We start from the raw sequence: 5824 nt of genomic DNA, 5'->3' as shown, positions 1-5824 counted from the left end.
CTGGGGGCAGGCCGGTGGGGCATCTGGTGCCAAGGTAAAACCCCGCTTCCTGCACTTACCTAAGCAGGTGCTTACTCCCCTGAGCTATATCGCCAGCCCTCTCAAAGGTAATTTTGAAAATAACGAGGCCGACTATGAGGAGGAAAGCTGCTCCTTAGGATGGTTGCTTCAGTTATGACTCATGACTTCTCGAACCTTCTCTAAAGAACCCTTCGAGGTTCTTACACTGGGGATTCAAGAAAGACCCCCTTACTGATCCTAGCATAGTGGGGAGCATGACAGGTGGAGTAACACACTCAAGAAATTCACCCAACTATTTAATTACAGAAGTGACAGTGCAAGGAAGAGGACTTGGCAAGAATGCAGCACAGAAACGTGGCTGCAGAAAGTGAATCCTTCTGCACCGCAGCCTCCTCTAGCCTTCCAGTTGAAGTGTGGCCAAAGGGAGGGTCGGAAAGGAAAGGCCTGGGCCGGGTAGACAGTTCAGCAGAATAAGCGCTTGCCTGGCAAGTGCAGGGTCCTGAGTTCAATACCTGCTACCTTAAATAAATAAATAGGAAGGAATGGCCTAAGAACAAATAACTCAGGAACACTTTAGCCAGCACAGGTAACAGGACATAGGAAGTTACACTGTTGTAGAGACCAGAAGCACTTGTGAATGTTGCAAACCTCAGACACAGGACCACTGAAGCTGAAAATAAATGAGAAAATTGAAACTACTCCCACTCCTTTGAGTATCATAACATCAACAAAGATGAAGTAGAATGATGTTTTGCAGATAAAATTTCTTTAAGATACAGTCTATCACAAAAGGGTCCTTAGTGTGCACAAAATCAAAAAGGATGGCACAATGAGGACATGGAGGAATTTGGAATCTCTCATCACTATGGTAGTAATCACTAGACACAGCAAAAACTCATAATCAAATTAAGCAAACACCCTCTCACTAAAGACCCACTTGCCTGCTTTCCTTAGTCAATAAAACACATCTGACTTTTTAAAGCAAGCATGCTGCATAGTATGCCAGAAGGCATTTTTTAAAGCCCAAAAGGAAGAAAATACATATTAGAAGCAGTCTCTAATACAATCCAGATATTAGATTTATGATGCATGGGGTGAAAGTAACTACAATTAGTGTTTTAAGGATATTTCCTAGAATGCTAGGCAACAGGCAAGAGCTATCAACAATACAAGCAGCACATGGAAAGTAGAGAGAAAGTATTAAAAGAAATACCAAAGATCGCAGCATTGGACAGAAATGACATGTCTTGGATGAGTAAAGGAGAAGACGGAGCACAGGTGAATATACAGTTGTTGTCTACGCATGAGAAGAATCTTGCCAAGTTAAAATGCAAAGAGCATGGGGCCAGGGAGATGGCTCAGTGGCATAAGCGCCTGCCTGGCAGGCATGAGGTCTCAAGTTCTATCTCCAGCACCACAAAAACAAAAACAAAACCAAATTAGCTAAAATGCAAAGAGCAAAAGGAATTAACACAGAAACAACAGAACATTCAGTGACTCAGACGTAATTTCAAAGGATGTAATTTATGAGTAATTGGAGAACCACAAAAAGGACATAACGCAGCAGAATAACTAAAATGATAATGGCAAAGAGCTTTTTAAATTTCGCTTTCAATATCTTCTTTAATAGACAATTACATACATAGTGAAATTATCCAACAAACATAAAGAAAAAAAGAATTCCTGGAACAGATAAAAATGGGGAAAATTAGGGCTAGCAAAATAGCTGAGCAGACTCAATAGCTGCTTAGGCGAGTGCAGGGACGAGGCTTCGATCCCTGGCACCACATGCCGCACTGGGCCCACTGAGCCAGCCACCAAGCCCAGGTGTGGTGGCACATGCCTGTAATCCCAGTGCTGGGGAGGCTCCAAACAGGAGGATCACTATAAGTCCAAGCTATGTAGTGAGACCCTGTACCAAATACATTTTTTAAAAAATGAGGAAATTTGTACATTGTCCAGCATTGCAAGAAATGACAGACAATATTCTCCTAACATAAGAAAATTCCATATGAAATATTTTATCTACATAAAGAATTAAATAACACTTGAAAAAATAAATGAAGCTATAATGAAATATTTATGATTATTTAAAATCCTACTGTTTCTTTATTTACATCTTGCTGTCTATGGATTGAAGTTAGAGCCTTGAACATGTGTGACAAGTGCTCTGCCACTCAGATGCATCCCCAGCCCTGAAATGTCCTATTTAGAGACTTTAATAGGACCAAAGGAACTGGGACTTATAACAAATGCTCACCTGAGAAGAATCACAGCTATGTCTAAGATGTTTGATATTCAGACAGATAGTGAGGTTCAGCTCAACTGCCTATGCTATAGGGTAGTAATATCATTAAGTTTCTCTTCTGGAGAGTTAAAAACTTAAGCTGGCAGACCAAAAATTAGAGAAAAAGAAGGGCTACAAGGACAGCCAACATTTTGGTCCTAGACTTTCAAGGTCAGTGAGGACTCAGGACATAGGAGAACCTGTACTGTAACATTCTGTAACACAGTGGTGTCCAAAATTTTCTGATCAAGGAGATTATGGGCCCAAAGAGGAAGGAGATTAATGATGTAGAATGTGCCCAAGGAGAGCCACATGGAGAGAAAACATTCTCTCAGGCTTTCACAGAGAGCACAATGGTCAAGCAATGGCCGGGACTCATCTACACGGCTGACATTGACAAAGGATCTACAAACTGCGGTACAGGGTTTCAGGATAAATCCTGTGGGTATTTGACTGAACTAGTCAATACAAACATTACATTTCTTTGTGTATAGGTCTTGCTTTATCTTGGTCTTAACCATCCAGCAGAAAAGTATAAAAAATGAAGTATGAAAAGTAAAGCTATATTAATATGCTGAGCTGTAAAAGGTTCAAGTTAAAACTTCTGATATTGTGAATCCTTCGGATAGCCCACTACTGTTCTGGACTACTGGACTGTATTGAATTATTTTCCTGAATTCATTAACCTATAACATTTACATGGCAATGGAATACCCATCTCTGCCAAAACTAAACAAAAAAAATAAATAAAAGGAACACAAATGAAGGATCATTTTGTATCTGTTTACTCAAAATAGGATATAGAGCTACTTTCTCTTAATTCAATGAGAAGAAAGATTTGTACTAATAGTGTTTGGACAGGATATCATGTCTGCATCTTGCACTATGAATAACCACTAAGAAGACAACAATATGCAATGTATTAATTATTGAAACTGTCAAACTAATCCATTTTGAAACTTTCTCATTGATATATGCTTGTCCATAAAATTAATAATAAAAAATAACCATGCTCCTAGGTCAGCCTTGAAATGGCTTGCACACCAGGTCACAAGGTCACTTTCCACATACTGGGCTCAGGGCCCCCACTTGGTGATGTGTACCCCAGGGGAAGCTGCACAGACCTCAGGTCACAGACTCTCCACAGGGAATGCGTTGTCCCAACTGTCAGAAGCAATTTACTTTTCCCATCTGACAACACCTGAGAGGTGAACTGTAGGGCAGAGACCGTGTGAGCTGCGGTCGTGGCAGGTGTAGGCACCTTGCACCCTCTCCTAGGGCTGCTTGCTAACCTGTCCTCTCTTCTGATCCTGCTGTCCTGGGCAGAGGGAAGGGGCAAGATGAGGAAGGAGCACGGCGCCCCCTGGTGGCTGTTCCAGGGATGGCACACCGTGGTCTTCCAGACCCAGCAACCATGGAATAAGTATCCTAGTAGAGCTGGTACAGGACAAATATCAGTCAGAGAAAAGGAAGTACAGGACACACATGCCCTGCCAGGGTTCAGGATGCTGAGGTGGACGCCCTTCGTCCTGGGGCCTGATCGAGGTCCACGAAGAACCTCTGTTTCTAAGCTGTGGGAAGAGGAGCCCTTCCTGAAATAGAAAGTATGCAAACAGGAGGAATGTCCCCCTTCAGTGCCTTCCCTGGGAGGGACTACAGCCTGGGCCTGAGCTCTCAGCTCCTCATGGGCTGAGGCAGGGGGATAGCAAGGCAGCCTGGGGAAGTAGGGAGACTCTCTCATGTAACAAAGTGCTGAGCACACCTCACTGAGTATACCTGGCATGGGGTGAGGGCTTGTATAGAGATTCCTAATTTTCATGGAATTCATGAATATGTTTAGCCTGAGAGAGTCCTTGTGTAAGACTGCCCTTAATGGAAAGCCTAGCCATTCCTTCATTTAGGTTTTTGTCTTTTTCAAGTATACTTGTGCTCCTTTTATAAACTACAAAGAAGAGGGCACAGCAGTTAGGGGATGATTTGGGTACTGGGGCTGCACTCAGGACCTTGTGCTTCCAGGCTGGTGTTCATGCCACTGAGCTATCTCCCAGGCCCAACAGCTCAGTTTATTAAAAGCCCTACTTAGTGCTGGGGACATGGCTCAGGGAACAGTGTCTGCCTAATCACTGCAGTCCGCAACACGGAAACACATCTGTGAAGATGGCTCCATCAGGGTTTACTGCCACCAGTCGTTATTTATCAATCTGAGACATTTAAAATATGTACATATTCCTGCATTGCTTGAATTGTGTCTAGTAACCATGCATAGTTTTGTAAAAAGTGGCACAATTTAAAAATAGATTGGAATAATGTTGTTATAAAGATGTTAATATTTGCTAAACCTGGGGATGGAAATGTAGTTGAGCAGTTAGTTATCTTCTTCACAGAGTTTTCCTATTTTTAATTTACATATGACTGGTAAGAAGAATGGAATAGATAGGGAAAGGGTATCGGGGAAGTAAGAAGGAAATGCAAAGGGAGAGGGAGACACCCTTGTGGAGAGAACCTTGTTTCCCTGGAAGCTTTCTGGAGAGCAGTCGCTGGGTGTCACGCTTTGGGGTTTTGCAAGGGAAACAGTGCGCTACAGGACACATTTTATAACATATTACAACAAATCAGCCAAGGAATCATAGATGAATGCAAGAAATCTTTTCCACACACTAAAGACCTAAGAATCCAGCAAGGGCCTGGATCCTCATATCCTGCATGAGTCCAGATGAAAACCTAGAGCCCATAACAATGCCTCCTACAAGTCCAACTGGAGGCCTAGAGCCCACAACAAAGTCTCAGGCAGGCCCGCTTCATGGATCTGTGCTAGAAAGGCCCAAGGGTCAGCAGTGAAAGCTAGCAGGTCGATGCCAGCAGGATGAAGGCTCTGTGCTAGCAGGCTGAGGGGTCTGAACTGGAGCATGAAGTAAAGCTCAAGGTAAGAACCAGAGCTCCCCCAAAGGTAGCACAGCCATCCTCAGCAACACCGAGGTCCCAAGATCCTCCAGTGATGAGAAAAGCTGAGTTCCCATCAGGAAAGCCAACACGACAAACTTATCCACGAGGCTTAGCTGTGTACCGTCTTGTCCTGCGGAGCTAGGAAGTCATGTTCAAGAGGAGGACCACAAGTAGTTGTTCCCAGTAACAATGAGGTCCCAGCTCTTCCTCCAAGAAACACTGCAAGCTCACTGGGAAAGCCAGATTACAAGGTCAGCAAGGAGAACCAATGGCTTCCAGCAGCTCCAACAGCTTCTCCAAACAGCATCCCTGACAGCCTCTCAACAACTTCTCCAGTTCTGCCTCTTATGCTGCTGGAAACAACCCTCGCGTGGGCCTCCCACACCCAGCACCACATTAGTTCAGTTCAGCTGGGTGTAATAAGTTGACCACCAGTTAGAAATCCACCACACTGGGACAAGGATAATGGGGAGCCAGACAGACGCAAGGCTACTGGGGACAGCTTTAGGTCTGTCTGCAGTTCCTGCTTTGCTGATTTTCATCTCCAATATGCAGGTACATTTCAACTCAAGA

The sequence above is a fragment of the Octodon degus genome, unplaced genomic scaffold, assembly GCF_000260255.1.
Source record: "Octodon degus isolate 3935 unplaced genomic scaffold, OctDeg1.0 scaffold00074, whole genome shotgun sequence".
NCBI classification, from domain to species: domain Eukaryota; kingdom Metazoa; phylum Chordata; class Mammalia; order Rodentia; family Octodontidae; genus Octodon; species Octodon degus.
The sequence above is the reverse complement of the archived record's forward strand: the minus strand, read 5'-3'. Positions refer to the sequence as shown.